Consider the following 19,447-nt stretch of genomic DNA (forward strand, 5'->3'; position numbering starts at 1 on the left):
GAATTCTTGCAACTGTTTTTAATGGGTAAAAGTCTCCGCCCGACAGAGCTCCTTCACACTTCAGTATTTGATCAATATTTTTCATCTATTTCTTTAAGACAAACTAGGAATCTATCCTAAACACAGAAAAAATATAACAGAAAGATTTAAGATATGTTCAGACACTGCAGTTGTGCTGTATGGCAAAAAAACACATCAAAACTGGTGTAAAGGAAAACTGGCTTAGTTGCCCATAGCAACCAATCAGATTCCACCTTTCATTTTTCAGAGCTCCTTTGGAAAATGAAAGGTGGAATCTGATTGGTTGCTATGGGCAACTCAGCCAGTTTTCCTTCACACCAGTTTTGATGAACTTCCCCCCCACAGTTTCACCACAAATTGAAGCGATTAGCACATGTAAAGCTCATTAAGCATCCATTTACACAACCATATGGTCGCTGTGCCTGTGTTGCGGCCCGTGTAGCTGTATCCGTGTGCAGGTACCCATAGACTTCTATAGTTTTTAATGTCCTTTATGAAAAAATGCAAGCACCAGTGTGGGTTGTGTTCATTTTTAATGGCATTTTTCCCATACAGAGGAAGGGACATAACAAGAGGGTACTTACTTTTCTACTGTATATTAAAAACTGCCATTAAAAATGCCAGGTACTCAAACATACTATTTGGGCAAAAAAGCCATAAATGCTATTTTTTATTTTTTTTTGCAAACATGTCATGACTATGTTTAGCAGCGCCCTAAGGGCTCATGCACACAACCGTATGTATTTTGTGGAACGGAACAGCCGGCCCCTAATAGAACAGTCCCATCCTTGTCCGTAATGTGGACAATAATAGGACATGTTACATTTTTTTGCAGAGCGTAAATACGAACATACGGAAACGGAATGCACACGGAGTAACTTCAGTTTTTTTGCGGACCCATTCAAATGAATGGTTCCTCATATGGTCCGCAAACCCCCCCCGGAACGAACACGGAAAGAAAATACGTTCGTGTGCATGAGCCTTAAGGCTACCTGTTCTCAGGCGTATTTATCAAGGCCAAAGTCCCGCCCCTGTCACCACCCACTTGACACTCACGTGTTTAACGCGACGTAGAAACTCCTGAGTTACAAAATATTGTTGCAAGGGTGTTCAAAAATGTTTGTGCAAGCAGAATTTGGTGCAATTCCGTGACTGAAATTTGAATGGTGCAGCAAGCACATGGATTTCTGCAAGCCCCATTCAATGGACCGGATTTTCAGTCATGGAATTGCCACAAAATCTGCCGCGCGTAAAGGCGCCCCTAGTAAAGCTTCATTCACACGTCAGTGTTCCACGGACATCACACGTCCCCCATTCATTTTAATGTGTTCACACATCAGTGTTTTAAAACAGTCTGTGTTTTTAGCACGGATGCATGCTCTATTTTGTCTGTGTTCACGGATCCATCACACCCATTATATTCTATGGGTCCGTGAAAACCATATTTTATAGCCATACAGTGTCAGTGAAACACAGATGACACATGGATCCATCACTGACCACCTTTTCACGGATTTAGGCTAGGTCTATACGTGTCGCGCGACAGATGCACAACTACACTGCAACATTTGTCGTGCAGCAATTTTTGTAATGGTAGTCTATGGTGTTGGTGTCGCACTGCAACATACTGCGACGCGACAGTCACAGAAAAATCCATCTCAAATAGATTTTTTGCAACTGTCGCATCGCAGCATGTCGCAGTGCGACACCATAGACTACCATTTAAAAAATTGTCGTGTGCCAAAATGTCATCGTGTAGACCTAGCCTTAAGCACGGACATGGTTGTGTGAACGAGGCCTAAGGCCTCATGCACACGACCGTTGTGTGCATCCGCGTCCGTTCCGTCATTTTTCACAGTTTAGCGGAGGTCCCATTCATTTCTATGGAGCTGTGAAAAAAACTGATAGTCCTCTGTTTTTTCTCCGCGTCAGTGATCCGTGATTCCAGTCCGTCAAAAAAATATAACCGGTCCTATTCTTGTCAGTGGAAAACGGAGGACGGACCCATTCAAGTCAATGGGTCTGTCAAAAAAAATGGATGCACAACTGGTATGTCATCCGTTTTTTTTTTTTCGACAAGACCTTGGTGCAATAAAATTACACTTTTCATTAGGCCTCATGCACACGACCGTTGTTGTGTTCCGTTCCGCAAAATGGGGTTCCGTGATCAGTTTCCGTTTTTGTTTCGGTGCGTCTGCCTTTATTTTTGGAGGATCACCAGACATAAAGGAAAGTAAAAAAAAGTCTAAGTCGGGTTTGCCATGCAAATGATAGAAAAAAAAAACGGACGCGGACGCACGGACACGGATGACAATCTTCTGTGCCTTCGCGTTTTTTTGCGGTCCCATTGACTTGAATGGGGCCGCAAACCGTGTGACGCGAAAATAGGACAGGTTATATTTTTTTGACGGACTGGAACCACGGATCACAGACGCGGATGGCAAACGGTGCATTAGCCGAGTTTTCCACGGACCCATTGAAAATCAGTGGGTTCGCAGAAAAACGGAGCAACGGACACGGAATAAAACAACGGTCGTGTGCATGAGGCCTTAACCTTCCTTTTTTTTCCCGTCAGACAAAAAAAAAGGAAGACACAACTGAAGCAAAATCGGACACGGACCACTGAAGCCAAATCACTGACAGTGAAAAAACACTGTCGTGTGCATGAGGCCTAAATGTGTCCCAGTAGCCGCAATTAAAACTTCTATGGAAGCACCTGCAGGGGCCGGAGCCACGTGTGTCCTCTCATACTCCCTGTAATGTATCCGTGTCTTCATGTTTATAGGAAATGTATCTGCTTTATTTCTATTGTATATTCTCCACTGTAATTATTATTATTACGACTACTAATATTATTACTGCTGTTCTAGTACAGGCCATGTAGTCATTGCCACAGAGTTCCTGGAGCTTTCATCTCCTTCTGTTATTGTGAACCAAAACCAGAAAAGGTGCAGCTCTTTCCATTGTCCCTTATCTCTTCACTGCTGATTTTGGCTCACAATACCTGATGGAAGTGACTGAAGATGTGAACTCCACACCATAGGAAAGTTGCCTTGGCTCTTTAGACACACTCCCTCGGAAATCTGTTATACAGAGCATGTAAAATTGTTCGATGCTCCCCCAGTGGAGGTCTGCAGAACATGGCTGCTGAGATTTTGCAACAGTGAAGACTTTGCTCAATATCTCCATGTAGTTTGGAATGAGAGGAGGCATGCTGATCAGTGCCCCCCTCTCCAGCACACACACACACTGCATGGCATCGGATTGAAGTCAGCAGCTCCTCTTCTTCCTCCTCTCCTGCTCTGTCTGCCCTGACAGCTGCAAAAGAGAGAGAATTTTTAGCAAGTAAGGCAATTTGGAGTGACATGCAAACGATCCCTCCCCCTACCCAGGCACTGATTAACCAGGAGATGCAATGCAAGAACCCTGAGGAGCAGCACCAAAAGGAAGACCAGCCAAGCAAGGATTGCACTAGGGGTAAGTGCAAGGCTGCAGCCATACACAGGCACGTATAGCATGCAGGCAGCCCAGATCTGTGGGATCCCCCCAGTGCTACGTGTTCCCAGCCTCCCCCTATGGATGAGGCATACATTGCTACATCCCTGTACACACTAGCAGGTCTCGGGCTACACTGCACATCAGCTGGATGACTGGCAATCGGGGGGCTCTTCTCACTTGGAGGTTTTAACCTCTTTATTGACAGAGCTATGAGAAGATGGATGGATGTCCAAACCCCCCCTGCAAAGGGTTAATGAGGTCTTTCCCTTCATATCTAGCGTGACTGATTTAATTAGTGCAAGGTGGGGGTGCAATGCACAAAGAATCGGTCTGGATTAACTCTATGTAGGCTTTATTAGCCGAGAGGGGACCCTTTAACCCTTCAAATGCCCGAGAGCCTATTGCATCAAGTGCTGTACCATTCTGGACTGCTGTAGCTAGGCAAAATACAAGGGGAGGGTGAAGCCAGCGAACTCCTGGAATAATAAAAAACTGTTTGTCTGCCAAGCGATGGGGCATTAACCCTTCATTGGCGACTCCGAAATAATGGGTTACCCCCTCCTGGGCTGATTAAGACAGAGCCGTACAATAGACTGGCAGGCGAAGGGAGGCATTTTACTGGCCACAGCTGATGGGTGCATTGATGGCCATGTGTTAACCCTTTCTATGCAGAAGTTGCCATGGATTCATTTACGCAATTTTTTATAATTTTTTTTTAGATTAGTTATAGTTTTTGTGTCGTCAGCCTCACATTGCTACGTGTACAGTGATGGTCCGGTGTTTGCCGGTGGGCAAAATTAACCCCTTTGTCACTGCAGTGTTAAACTTTGACAGCCCGTTGGACTGACCTACCTTCAATATACACCCCTATTATGGCACGGGAATGAATGGGGTGCATATTGAAGGTTGGTCAGTCCAATGGGCTGTTTGTTAACCCTTTGTACCAATCAGATTCAGCAATGAATAAAATCTAAGACTGGACGGTTTTTGCTTGAGCTTGTGCGGTGCCGTCATCCAGAAAATATTTTATTTAGCGCCATGCTCGAATGTGTTCTTTATCTACGCTTGATATACTTGAATCCCTGTCGGGTCAGATTTCGGCTATTAGGTGTGCCCCAGTTTGTTTGCAGAAAGAAGATGACGATACCCTTTATGCAGTGGTACATCCCAGGGTCTAGCAAAATAAAGCAACGTTTTTGGGCCCAATAAATGTAAAGGCTCTGGGACATTCCTGTAGCGTCGGTATCGCCAGGCTGGATGGCAGTGTGGAGGTTTGGCATTCTTTAGCGCAGATTGAAATGAACTGGAATAAATGTTATTTGTAGACAAAACCTACAGTGGTTTATATTCTGCCAGTGAGGCGACATGGAGGGGCGGTTAGTAAATTGTATATTTCATCTGACCTATAGGCATGACTTTGGAGCTGCTTTCCCCGTTATGTTAGGGAATTCCATCTTGAGTAATTTTTCAATCTAATCTAATCTATATATATTTTGACAACCCGGCGGGGCGGTGATGGGGAAATCGCATTCCTGGCAGATGTTATGTCCACAGTGGTCGATGTGATGCCACTCAGCATATGACGACTGCCCCATGAACTTCTCATTCACAGAAAACAGGCTGCTATAAACAGCACCTGTATTCTGCTGACAGCATGTGCAAGGAAGCTGCTGGGAATTTGATTTCTCCCTTCCTGCCATGCTCTATTATTAGAGTCGCGGTGACCCATTGCTCTGATGTGATTCCCTAATGAAATATCTCCACAGAGAACTTCACGTTGCGCTGAGACCCTCATCAGGAGGTAGAAGATAGAACCACAGTACATATCTCAGCTCGGTCCAGTAGAAACTCTCGGGGGTCCATGTGTTGCAGTCATAAACTGTATGGTAGCTGGTGAAACAATCTTTGTGTAATCTGTATTACATTGGATTTATTGGGGGAGATTTATCAAAACTGGCGTAAAAGAAAACTGGTTTAGTTGCCCATAACAACCAATCAGATTCCACTTTTTAATTTTTCAGAGCTCCTTTGGAAAACGAAATGATCATTCTGATTGAATGCTATCAGGAACAAAGGCTAGTTTCACCCTAGCGTTTACAATGCCGGAGATATATGGATCTGGCACTGCAGGCCGCTACCTGGCCTCCGCCAGCACCACTGACTGTAATGGGGACCGATGGAGATCTGGCCACAACCCAGCATACATCCTCAAAATCGGACAGACGAAAACCTTTGCACAGCGGTTTTCGTCCAGCTGGTTCTCGGCATATTTGCCAGGTTGCGGCCAAATGATAGTCAACGGGGCTGGGCGGCGATGTTGTAGCTTCCAGCAGTGCCAGGTCCAGACATCTCCAGAAGGCTGCTCCCTAATGTGGAACTAGCCTAAGGCCTCATGCACACGGCCGTTGGGCGGCCGTGGCCGTATTGCGGCCCGCAAACGACAGGTCGGCAATCCGCGGCCGTCGGCCGTGTGCACCACGCATCACGGATGCGGACCTATTCACTTGAATGGGTCCACAATTCCGGAGATGCGGAACGGAACACCGGAAGCACTACGGAGTGCTTCTGTGGTGTTTCTTTCCGTTGTTCCGCACCGCAAATAAATATGACATGTCATTTTTAATTTTTTTTGCGGTGCGGACAGACCACGGACCCAGTCAAGTTGAATGGGTCCGCCCCGCTGCACGGATGTTGCCTGTGCATTGGGGACCGCAATTGCGGTCCCCAATGCACTGGAACGGCCGTGTGCATGCGGCCTTAGTCAGTTTTTCTTTGCACTGGTTTTGATAAATCTCCCCCATTTTGTGTATCTCTGGTGGATTATGGACATGGTTAGAAGATCCCATTGCTTGTAGCCTATGAACGTTTACGTCTACTGATTTCCCAAAAAATGAAGGGCTTAATTGCTTGGAAATCTGTGATGCAATACACTTAAGCTTCAGCAAGGTTTTGTGAATTCCTTGGCGTTCCGGTGCCTGCACCCCCACCACCAATGTTATCTTCCATCATGTCTGAATCCACATCTCCATCTAGAGTATAGCTATACCCTCTCTAACATCTGACCCTGTGTGTAAATGAAGATGCGCTTGCATATGGTTCTGTAATGTAGACCTGGTGCTTCACACTGGAAATGTTCTAATATTTGTGTGGGTAAATGTGCTCTTAAAGGTACAGTAAACCATCTTTCAATAAACCCACAAGAAACCTTTCCATTGTACTGGTGGTTTTACAAAACATAGAAACATGGTATTGCAGATAAAACTGCTGGATTTTCATAACAGATGTGTGTGTGTGTTAGGGGTTGGCAGTTTTGGCGGTTGTACAGGGCTCCCGCTTCTTAGGAACCCTTGAGGAACAGATGGAACCCAGAAGCAACTTTAGTAGAGTTAAAAAATATTCTCCTCCACAATCTGTTCCCCTCGCCTGGCAAAGCGCTCATTTACATCGAGCCTGGACCCAACGATAGATAGAACTGTATGGCTGTCACAGCTGCACAGTCCTCTCCGACTCTTCAGCTGATATACAGTATATGCCGTATTATGTGATTATTATATGGTGGTATTATTTGGACATTGTATGGCGGTATTGTGGGCAATATGTGGCAGGGGGATGTGAGTTCTATATGGTGGTAGTTTCTAGGATACTTTATATAGATCAGTGGTCAGCAACTTTTGGCATGTCATCAGTTGTAAAACTACAACTCTCAGCATGCACACTTGCTTGACTGTTCTGGGAACTACTATGGGTACGGATAGAGTATGCTGGGAATTGTAGTTTTACAATAGCTGGAGTGCCGACCACTTAGATACTATTTAAGCATTGTATACAGGAATTATTTCACTTAGGCCTCATGCACACGACCGTTGTTGTGTTCCGTGTCCGTTGTTCCGTTTTCCGCGATTTTCTGTGGACCCATTGACTTTCAATGGGTCCGTGGAAAACTCAGCTAATGCACCGTTTGTCATCCACGTCTGTGATCCGTGTTTCCAGTCCGTGAAAAAAATAGGACCTGTCCTATTTTTTTTCACGGACAACGGTTCGCGGACCCATTCAAGTTAATGGGTCCATGAAAAAACACGGAGGCACACAAGATTGTCGTCCGTGTCAGTTTTTTTCCTATCATTTGCATGGCAAACTTGACTTAGATTTTTTTTTACTTTCCTTCATGTCTGGAGATCCTCCAAAAATAAAGGAAAACACACGGAACCAAAAACGGACACGGATCACGGAACAACGGAACCCCTTTTTGCGGACCGCAAAAAAATACTGTCGTGTGCATGAGGCCTTATACAGCACAAGAAACTGAAGGGTCCCTTTTCTGTCTGTCTGCACTGAGGTGATTGCTAAAGGGTCCTCCTGCCAACAGGAGTTGTTGCTGATGCTAAGGGAATGATCTTTGGTCGCTATTTTTGCAAGTTTTGTCATTTTGTGGTGGTAATCTTTGGCAAAGGTGACAACAAGCATTGGAGGTTAGTCTTTGGCCCAGGTGGAGCAGAGCACTCTCCTTTCTGAACAGAAGACTTCCTCTATTAACACACAATTCCCAAGAGATGGATTTGCACATACATTTATTTATTTTTTTTTTTTTTAAACCAAAGCCAGTGGTGGGTCAAAAAAAAATAAAAAAAAATAAATGACCGATACTTCTCCTTTGGGCCATACACCAGAATGTATTCTTTCCGTGTTTTGTTCAATTGCTTGCATCAAAAACTGCATGTCTGAATCTAGCCTCGTCTAAGGTATTTCTTTAAAACCAACAATGGAGTTTCAGTGGATTTTTTTTTTTTCTGAGTACCTCCCTGTTTTTTCAGTATTGATTTAAGTACTCATTGCAATTAATTAAACATTGTCTGAGCCTACCACTTCATGTGCACTAAACCACCGTTAAAGGCGTTGTCCCACCAAGAACTTATTCACTATTAGGGCTTATGCACACGACTGTATGTATTTTGCAGTCCGCAAAAAATGGATCTGCTAAAAATACGGATGTCGTCCGTGTGCATTCCGTATTTTGCGGAACGGAACAGCTGGCCTCTAATAGAACAGTAGTATCCTTGTCCGTAATGCGGACAATAATAGGACATGTTCTATTTTATGCGGAACGGACATACGGAAACGGAATGCACATGGAGTACCTTCAGTTTTTTTTTTTTTTTTGCGGACCCTTTGAAATTAATGGTTCAGCATACGTCCGCAAAAACCCCAGAACGGACACGGAAAGAAAATACGTTTGTGTGCATGAGCCCTTATCCTGTGGATATTTGATCACTAGGAATTTGATTGCTGGGACCCCCACCAATAACAACAATGAGATGTCAGAGCCCCCCCGAGTGACTGGACCATGCACGCTGCTGCTCCATTCCTTGTTTGTGGGGCTGTTGCAGAGAAGCTGAGTACAGTGCTAGGCTATATCCTGCAGCACACATCCATGATCACTGATTCATTCACTCCCATGGACTCCAGGTACCTCATTCTTGTGATCAGTGGGGGGGGGGGGTCACAGCTGTCAGACTTCCCACCGATCAGATACTTATTACCTGTATTGTGAATAGGGGATAAGTTATGGTGGGACAATCCTTTTAATATAAGAATGCTTTCACATTGTTTTCAGGAAATCTGCTAAAAATGGGAATGTATCCTCGTGGGAAGGGACATGTTCACTTGAGAAATGAGTGGGTTGTCCCGGAATTCCTAGTGATGACCTATCCTCGGGCATCCTCAAACTGCGGCCCTCCAGCTGTTGTAAAACTACAACTCCCACAATGCCCTGCTGTAGGCTGATACCTGTAGGCTGTTCGGGCATGCTGGGAGTTGTGGTTTTGCAACAGCTGGAGTGCCGCAGTTTGAGGATGCCTGGTCTAATTCATGGCACCCCCATCGGTCAGCTGTTTCAGGGAGCCGCCACGCTCACCGAGGCCCTGGTGAGCGCAGCTGACTCCCACTAGCTTTCCAAGCACATCACCATACATTGTATAGCGGCTGTGCTTGATATTGCAGCTCAGCCCTATTGACATGAATGAGGCTGAGCTGCAACTAGGCCATGTGACTGATGTACCTTGATGTCACATGGCCTAAGAAGAGGCCACAGCCCACGCGGAGCACCGACCTCTTCTTAAGGCTGATCGGCAGGAGTCCTTGGTGTCTGTACTCTGCCGATCTGATATTGAAGACCTGTCCAGAGGATAGGTGATCAATGTAAATTCCTGGATAACCCCTTTAATTGCCTTCAAAGTGTGTTTAAATCAGGATTGTGAAGTCAGTCACTTTTGGATGTGCTTGAAGTTGATTGAAATGCACTCACTTTAATACTGACTTAAAAATATTGCTTGATGGTGCTGAAAATATTGAACAGCTGGATATTGCCATCATTTTAAAACAGTAAAAAAAAATTTATTACTGATTATTGTGCATAGGCCATTGATGAACCAGTTAAAGTCAGAGGCTGAGCTGGAGGCGGAATCAAAGTTGAAGTCAGTTTCTGGAAAACAGCGTAATCGGAGTCAAACTTGAAAGTTGGGCTTATTGACTCCATAGACCTGGTTAAACTAGAGGCATTACCACAACCTCTATATTTACCTGTGGGGATAGAAAATCTGCAAGTCATTCCCAAAAATGTCACCATTGTCATTAAGTATAGAGATGAGCGAATTTCATATTTTGAAATTCGTTCACGCTTAATTTACTGGTAAAAGGTGAATCGCGTTATGGATTCTGTTACCACGGACCATAACGCAATTCTATGACGGAATGCATAACGGAATGCCTTTAGAGGCATTCGGTCATAATAGAAGTCTATGGGCTGCATAACGGATCCGTCCGGAGAGTACTCCCCTGCATAACGGAAATGGGAAGGATCTGTTTTGCAGCCCATAGACTTCTATTATGACGGAATAAATAACGGAATGACTCTAAAGGCATTCCATTATGCATTCCATCATAGAATTGCGTTATGGTCCGTGGTATGACTAAAGGAGAAAAAGAAGCCCTAAGAAGTTTGGAAAACAATTGAAAAATAGTAATAAAGCCAGTTGATAAAGGAGGGGGGTAGTTGTTATGGATGCAAAAAAATATGAGGCAGAATTAAAAAGACTACTAGCAGATAAGGAAACATATTTGATGCTAAAGAAAAATCCATTAGAGGAGTATAAAAAGAAATTAGAGAGTCTGTTGCAAAGGGGCTACAAGGAGAAAATTATAAATAAAAAAGAATATGAGTACCTATTGATTAAAGCACCTGTTACCCAGGTTATTTACCAACTCACAAAAATCCAACAGAGCCCCCCAGGGAGACCTATTGTATCTGGAATAAACTCCCTTACAAGTAGGGTGACAGAATATATTGACTACTTCCTACAGTAGTGGAAGCCCCATCCTACCTTAAAGATACGAATAGCGTCATCGAATTAGTTAAAAGTTTGGAAATGTGTAGTGAAAATATCTGGTTAGGGACTGTTGATGTGAAGCCATCAGAGAAGTCCTTAATAATGATAGACAGATGACCCAGAGACAAGGGGAGTTTATTGTGGATTGTGTCGAATTCTGCCTGGAACACAATTATTTCTGGTTTGACGGGGATTTCTATCTACAGATAATCGGGGGCGAAATTCGCCCCCAGTTTTCGCCAATATTTTTATGTCCTCCTGGGAGCAACTATTCATTACCCCACAGATAGGAAAAATGTCTGAACAGGGCAAGTTAATTGCCTGGAAGAGATATATCGATGACTGTCTCCTTATCTGGGAAGGGGAAAGAAGAGAGGGTCTCGAATCTTTCATAGACTAGTTAAATTGCAACAATTGGAACCTGAGATTTACCAGCAATGTCAGTCAGGTTGCAGTGGATTTTCTCGATCTTACCATGTACATTGAGAATGGCAAATTTCATCATAAAACCTTTTTTAAACCCACAACATCCCCAAGGGACGTTGCGGTTTTCAGGGATCAAAGTAAGATATTTCACAGTAGGTTTGTGGAAAAGGGGTATTCTGAAGAACAACTAATAAGGTGTAGGAAAGAAGTGGAAGAAACAGCGAAAGGGGGAAAAAAAATAAGGAAAGTATGGATTTTAGATTTGCCTTCATCATACGGTGCATTCAGGGTTAATGAAAAAAGTAATAAAAAAAGAACTGGGCTACACTTAAAAATGATCCGGTGATGGGTAAAGAGATCCCAGATTGTCCAAAAGTGATCTTTAAGAAAGCTCTGAATATCCGCAACCACTTAGTTCGCAGTGCAATTTTAGAAGAAAAGGAAGGAAAGAAAAAGAGACCAATTTATATGGTGCGGTTTTTGTGCGGCTTGTAAGAACAGGGAGAGGAAAGACAGAAAACAAAAAATCACAGAGATCCATTCCAATAATAGAAATAAAGATTTAAAAATCAAGAGGGAAATCACTTGTGAAAATGCTGGCGTGGTATATATGCTGGAGTGTCCGCGTGGCCTCCAAGATATTGGGCGTACCACAAGAAAATTAAAGATTTGCATGCAGGAACATATTAGAAATATTAAAAAGGGGTTGGAGACTCATGGGGTCTCTTTGCATTTTAAAAATATCCATCAGAAAAACCCGAAAGGATTGATTTTTGCCGGTATTGAACTAGTGAAGGGAAACTGGAGGGGAGGAGATTTTATAGAAAAAAAATCGACAAATGCGAAGCAAGGTGGATCTATGAAATGAATACCCTACAACCAGGGGGACGGAATGTGGAGTTTGATCTGAAAGCATGCCTCAAAAGTGGGTAATTTATATTGGGAAGGATAAGAAAAGAAAAGGACAACGGAAGTGATGATAAATGATATGGTGCATTATGAATGAAAGGAGCAAAGGATTCGAGAAGTGTGATGGTGCGTTGGTAAAGAGCTAGATGATGCTGATTATTTATGTTTGATGGTCTGTTTTTAAAAAGGAATGTTGGATTTTATAATAAGAATGTTGGATTTTATGATAAGAGTATTTGGATACCCGCGAACTGTGCGATTGGGTGTCTACAGAAATCACCTGTAGGTGGAGTTGAGGATAAAGGACTTGTGGGAAGGTTTTTGGATGTACGCCCCTGACGAAGCCAAAGGAGCGAAACCCGGGTCGGGCTGTAAGAGGACACGGGAGTTTTATATATTTATCTATTATTTGCGATTTTAGAAGAAGTTTTGTATAATAAATCCATATTTTTTTTTACTGTGACTTACAGTACTTCACTATGGCGAGGAATTTCTGCCATTCATAGGATTACTATCCCAGTGAAGATAGAAAACGGTGCTTCACTATCGGGCACCTTTCTGATATTTCACAGGATGTTCTAAGATAGAGGACGTCTGTGAGACTCTTCCACTGTGGGGAGCGAAAGATTTAATTCCTGGGATAAGTTGTGTGGAAAAGAAAAAACGCGTGGCCTCAAATAGCCTGTCTACATTTACCTCGTGTGAACTCAACCCACAACACTTCTGAGACACGCAGCGATTAATCACCATTATTAACGGACTGGGAATATTATATTGTATTTAAAGGATGGTAATAGAGATAGGGTGCACTCACATGCTGTAGAAATTTCCGCAACTGAAAATCAGTTCCATTTACCTGAACGAGGCTTGTAGAAATCCATGTGCTTGCTTCCCCATTCAAATGAATGGAACTGATTTTCAGTCGCAGAAATTTGTGCAACAAAGTTCGCAGCGTAAGAGTGCACCCAAGAGAGGCCCAGGAAAGGAGAAGGAAAGCGGCCTGAGAAGCCCATGAGAAAGCATAATTCTTTATTATGATATATTACAACATGTCTTGTAGTCATCGGTACTATCCATTTATGAAAACTTGTTTATAAACCTTTATAAACAGTTTTCAACCGATAATTGCTCAAATCTATGGGGGACAGAACGATGGGACCTCCACTGATCACCAGAACAGACTTTGGTAGATATATGGGTGTCTCACCACTCTGACTTTCACCATTCCCTGTATTCTGTTTCAATGTAGCAGTGGTTGAGTGTATATGCTGCCTCTCCATTTCAAATCTATGGTACTGATGAAGAGAGCCTCCGTCAGTTCCATAGACTTTGAATGGAGTTGGCAGCGTGCCAAATTGTGAGCCTATACTGTCATTTAATTTTTTTTGCCAAAACAGCGCTCGTGAACAAAACCTTACATGCAATGTCATAGAAAGTAAGAAGTTCCCAGTTTGCTTATGCAATGCCACATCCATCTCTGCCAACAGTCCCACGCAGGAGTGTCTCTCGAACTGGTATTTAATAGAGGCAGACCTATGTATATTTGCATAAAAAGGAGCTTTATCATGCTGCTTTGGGGGGCTTTCCTGGGCAGAGCCGGGTGAGGTTTAAAGTTCTGGGATTAAAATGCGATTATGGCTATAGAATACCCTCCAGCATGGATTAGCTTTGCTGTATGATCACCTGAAAGACTTGTCATTCAAGAGCCTCCGAAAGCTGAGCGACAACCTCTGTGGAGACTGTAATAGCCGCCATGCTGACTGCAAACACAAGTGATGTATTTAATGTAAGGGGCAGAGCGGTAAAATTAATTAAGAAAAAAAAAAATGTAAAATTGTCAGTATAGGCAGATTAATAATATCTTTAAAACGTAAGGAAGCGAGATGTTCTGCGATTTGAATCAATTCACGATTCAAGTCAAGCAGCTGCCATGTCCATCTCCTTGTGCTGAAGTCTTGTTTACTCCGAGATTCAAATATAGCCTCAGCGCCATGCTCTCTCCTAAAAAAGGCAAGGCAGGCGGCCATAGAGTGCTGGCAGGGTGTGGGGTTACTACGCGGAGGAAGGGGTGGGGGTGCCCTGATGCTCCGTACATCTTTCTTTTCTTCTGATGTTCTCGTGTTGTGACAGATGCAGATGAAGGAATATGTCCATGTCAGCTGGAAGCCTCAAGAGTTTAAATGCACCGTCATAATGTATCAAGCGGTGTAGCTTTAAAAATGGCAAGCTATCGCTATGCCAAGTGTGGGGATTATGTAATATAATAGCCGGTAGCCTGCCTGTGCTGCTAGTCACTGATGTCCTATTTTACATGGACAGTAGCCTTGACCTGCCACCGAGCCCAGGTATCGCTCTCCCTGCGTTCTTGTTCTTTATTATAGAGCTGCAGCGATGCTTCAGTGTTTGCATACACATTTATTGCAAGTCTACATTTTTATTAGCATGGGACTCCATTTAAAATGGGTAAGTTCCCTAATAATTTCCTACTTTATCCCCCTTAAAGGGGTTGGCCAGTTTTGGCTACTGTTGATCCATGCGTATGCCTTTGTTGATATTCTGTGCTATTTGCTATATTTCATATTCCATGTACCCTTGTTGGGCTGCGCTGTCCGCATAGAGGTCCTGTCCATTAGATGGCCACGGATGGAGGGTCATGTGACCAGACACGTCACTCAGCCTTCTCCATTCACATTGCGCCTGCACAAAACTCCCAGATGGCAGGTGCAGTGTATTTGACTGGAGATGACGACATATCTGGTCACACGACTCTCCATCAGCAGCCATTTTGTAGACAAAATAACTTGCCCAACATTGAGGCATGCTTTAGAAATGTAGAGAATGGTGCAGAATATCAGCAAAGAGCACTGCCATATAATCATCTTACATCAGGGGTAGGCAACCTCCGCCACTCCAGCTGTTGTGAAACTACAACTCCCAGCATGCATACTTCCTCTGCTCTTCCCAGAACTCTCACAGAAATGAATGGCGCATGCTGGGAATTGTAGTTTCCCAACAGCTGGAGTGCGGAAGGTTGCTGATCCCTGTCTTACAAACATGTTGAGGCTCTGCTCTCTCTGCAACTGTCGCATCGTCATCATTCACTTTCACAGGACCAGACAGTGAAATCATCATCATACCTGGCCCTGTCAAAGTGCAGAGAGAGCAGAGCCTTTAGGTGTAATGGCCACGCCTCCGTTGCTCCTAGAGGCTCATTTGCATACATTGAAACATAATTTTTCTCAGTAATGCGGGCACATATGAACATGGGACCAACACAGATGTCTTCAGCTGCCAAGCGCACATGTAACAGGTCAGCCAGTGTCATGGGTACAAATCTGCTGACAGATGCCATTTTAATGGTGCCATTTTGGGTTGCATGAGTCGAATTGTATAATTTGTAATGCATTTTTGGCGGCTACAGTTTGCAAAAACAATGCCTTTCCACCATTTTTAGGACTTCTTTTTATGGTATTCACTGAACAAATGGTATTTTAACTATATTCAAGTGAATGAGACAGAGCTGTTGTGATTACCCTGCACCTCTGCTCCAATGTAGACAGTGTGGAAGTAAACGCTGCAGCACTCGCATGAGCGCCGTAACCTCCTCAAACAGACCCACGGATATTGATGACCTATCCTGAGGCCTAGACAAGGGGGAGAAGATTGTGTATGTGTGACCAAGCTCAATAAACCTCCATCTTGAAGAAATCTTTCCACGCAATGCTACTGAGAATGGGTCATAAATATCAGAAAAGCGGACAACCCCTTTAAATAAATTAAAAAAAAACCGCTATGAATGTAGCCTTAAGGACTGGCAGGATGAGGGAGGATACCATTGTTCATCCCGACAAGTGAGAACATCCTGACAGCTGGGAGTACTTTCAGTCCTTGGAAACCTGTACCAGAGTAAGGGCTCATGCACACAAACGTTTTTCTTGCATTCCGTATACGGGCTGTATTTTGATTCCGTATACAGAACCATTCACTTCAGTCGATCCGCAAAAGATGCGGACAGCACTCTGTGTGCTGTCCGCATCCGTTGCGCCGCTCCGTGACCCCGCAAAAATTATGAGACATGTTCTATTCTTGTCCGTTTTGCAAACAAGAATAGGCATCTCTATAATGGGCCTCCTGTTCCGTTCCAAGGCACACGGGCGGCATCCGTTTTTTGTGGATCTGCAATTTGCGGACCGCAAAAAAAAAAAAACAGCACGGTCGTGTGCATGAGCCCTAAAGGTCTGTGATTATCCCCCAGGATCCGAGACACTTGGGAAGGTTTGCATTCCCTGGTTGGTAAGAAAGATATTTCAAACCATCAGTGCTTTAAATAGGTGAAGTCAGGAACATAGAAAGTGGGCAGCCTGACAGAAAAGCATCTTGTACTAAGTGCAAGTTGTTCTTCTGAAGAGTCCCCTGATCCATAGACGATCCAGCAGCAATTACATCACATTTTACCAGGACTGGACAAATCCCAGGGGCTGAGTAACCACTGTTGGCTAACTTGTGGAGCCGTTATCAATAGATCTCTATGAAGAATATTATTGCGTTTGCAGTGAGCAGAGAATGGGTACTGCAGTGGTCAGAGGTTGGCAAGATTACGGAAACCGCTAGGCAGACTGTGCTGTTTCCATAATTCCTATTCACTTCTATGGGAGTTATGGGAAGAGAGAGTAGCACAGCCCACCCTGGCCATATCTGACTGCCGCCTAGGACAGGTATTCTGATCTCTCTCTCTCTCTCTCTCTCTCTCTCTCTCTCTCTCTCTCTCTCTCTCTCTCTCTCTCTCTCTCTCTCTATTTGGTATCCATGTAATCGTACTGATCCAGAAAGTAAGTATATCATGTTATTTATGCAAAAAAAAATTAACGCCCGGAAAAGGGGTTTTCTCATTTTTGTAAATGGCATTTATCATGTAGAGAAAGGTAATGCAAGGCACTCACTAATGTATTGTGATTGTCCATATTGCCTCCATTGCTGATTCATTTTTCCATCACATTATACACTGCACGTTTCGATGGATACGACCACCCAGCAATCCAGCAGCAGTGGTTGTGCTTGCACACTATAGAAAAAAAATAAGCACTGGCCTACGTGTACTCCCACAGTCCCAGCCACCAGAGAGGATAGTGCCTCTTCCTATAGTGTGTAAGCGCGGCCACTGCTGCTGGATTGCTGGCTGGGTGGTCATATCCATGGAAACGAGCAGTGTATACTGTGATGGAAAAATGAATCCAGCCAGCAAAGGAAGCAATATGAAGAATCGCAATACATTAGTAAGTGCCTTGTATTAACTGTCTACATGATAAATCCCATTTGCTGGAGTGAGACACCCCCTTAAAAGGGATTCTGTCATGACATTTTAGTCCTATAACCTAAACATATGGCCAGGTCCATCCAAATAGCATGAATCCGAAACTGTCCTTATTAAATGTGCCTGTGGCTCTATTAGCACATAAAACAGGTTTTTATAACATGTCATTCACCTACCTAAGGTGCCCAAGGGGACGTCGCTTCATACAGGGTGCCCGGCTGCAGCCATCTCCGTCTGGTGCCCAGCGCCGCCTTCCCACTAGAAATCGCCGCCTTCCTCAACTCAGCCCCGCCTCCGCAATCGTCAGATCCCGCGCGTGCGCACTAGGCATAACCTGAGGGACCGGACGATTGCGGAGGCGGGGCTGAGGTGAGGAAGGCGGCGATTTTCAACTGGGAAGGCGGCGCTGGGCACCAGACGGAGATGGCTGCAGCCGGGCACCCTGTATGAAGCGACGTCCCCTTGGGCACCTTAGGTAGGTGAATTACATGTTATAAAAACCTGTTTTATGTGCTAATAGAGCCACAGGCACATTTAATAAGGACAGTTTCGGATTCAGGGTATTTGGATGGACCTGGCCATATGTTTAGGTTATAGGCCTAAAATGTCATGACAGAATCCCTTTAAGATGTTTTTTTTCAAGTAGATAATTGAATGCAACAATGAAAAATAATGGCTTGGTCTCTAAGACTCAAAATGCATACAGTGGGAAAGAGTTGAGAAAACATATGCCAAAACTATCTGTTAGGCCTCATGCACACGAACGTATTTTGTGTTCGTTCAGTTTTATTTTTGTTTTTTTTTTGCGGATAGGATGTAGACCCATTTATTTTAATGGGTCCGCACAAAAATATGGACAGCACACCGTGTGCCCATCCGTAGCCCCGCAAAAAATAAATGTCCTATTCTTGTCCGGATGTCATCAGTTTTTTTTTTTTTGCGGATCACATACGGTCGTGTGCATGTAGCCTTAGGCATATGCTTGACAGGTTTGTCTGGGTAGATTCTTGCTGTAATGGGGCGATGTATCCAGCTATAGGGTGAACATTTGCTCACACATTTCTTGGATACTTTTTTGTCCTAAACACAATAATAGGCTATTTGAGAAGAAAAAACTCAGTAAGTGATCTAATCCCAAGCTATCATGGTGCTAGAACCAGGGGCGCAACTATAACTCCCATAGCGGCAGACCATGCGACTGCTATGGGGCCCAGAGCAAGAAGAGGCCCAGTCTTAGTTGGGATTATCTCCTCTTCTACTGGGGGTGAAAACTTGGTCAGGACTCTACCCTCTAAAGGAACATCTTTTAGCAATTGAGGCAGTGGAAAAATGGCCCAAGGGTCATTGAAAAGGGTTTAGGCAGAAATCCTTCTGTCCTGTGTGGGGGGCCTGGTTTGATCCTTGCTATGGGGCCCTTACTTCTCTATGCACGCCACTAGCTAGAACTATTCCAGATGGCTAGAACTATTCCAGATGCCTAGAACTATTCCAGATGCCTAGACAAGGGGGAGAAGATTGTGTATGTGTGACCAAGCTCAATAAACCTTCATCTTGAAGAAATCTTTCCACGCAATGCTACTTCTACGTACTTCACATGAAGTGGAAATTAAATTTGACATTTAAGATTATCTGTTTCTTACAGTTATGTGCCAGTTGGGTGGGTCACTAAACAGGTTTTAAGATATTGATATGGTTGATTATTTTATCTACTTTTATGCTATCTCATAGAAGGGTGTAAGCTGTCCATGTACTTTAGATAACTGTCTGCTGGACGCTTGTTCGACCGAGACAAGTGCATGCTTAGGCTACTTTCACACTGAAAACCAGTCAGTATCTGGTGTGGCCACAATTTGCCTTATGCAGTGCAACACATCTCCGTTGCATAGAGTTGATCAGGTTG

The 19,447-nt window shown here is 43.9% G+C and overlaps 1 protein-coding gene across 4 annotated transcripts in view; it reads left to right on the top strand.

Moving 5' to 3' along the window:
* The first annotated feature begins 3,192 nt into the window (after nucleotides 1–3,192).
* SLC8A3 (solute carrier family 8 member A3) overlaps nucleotides 3,193–19,447 on the top strand; it is a 314,434-nt gene continuing 298,179 nt past the window's right edge. For all 4 annotated transcript variants that reach the window (XM_044272299.1, XM_044272301.1, XM_044272300.1 and 1 more), the window contains exon 1: nucleotides 3,193–3,498. The gene's annotated coding sequence lies outside the window, so the exon portion shown is untranslated. The remainder of the gene's footprint in view (nucleotides 3,499–19,447) is intronic.

Source organism: Bufo gargarizans, chromosome 11 (genome assembly GCF_014858855.1).
Source record: "Bufo gargarizans isolate SCDJY-AF-19 chromosome 11, ASM1485885v1, whole genome shotgun sequence".
Lineage (NCBI taxonomy): Eukaryota > Metazoa > Chordata > Amphibia > Anura > Bufonidae > Bufo > Bufo gargarizans.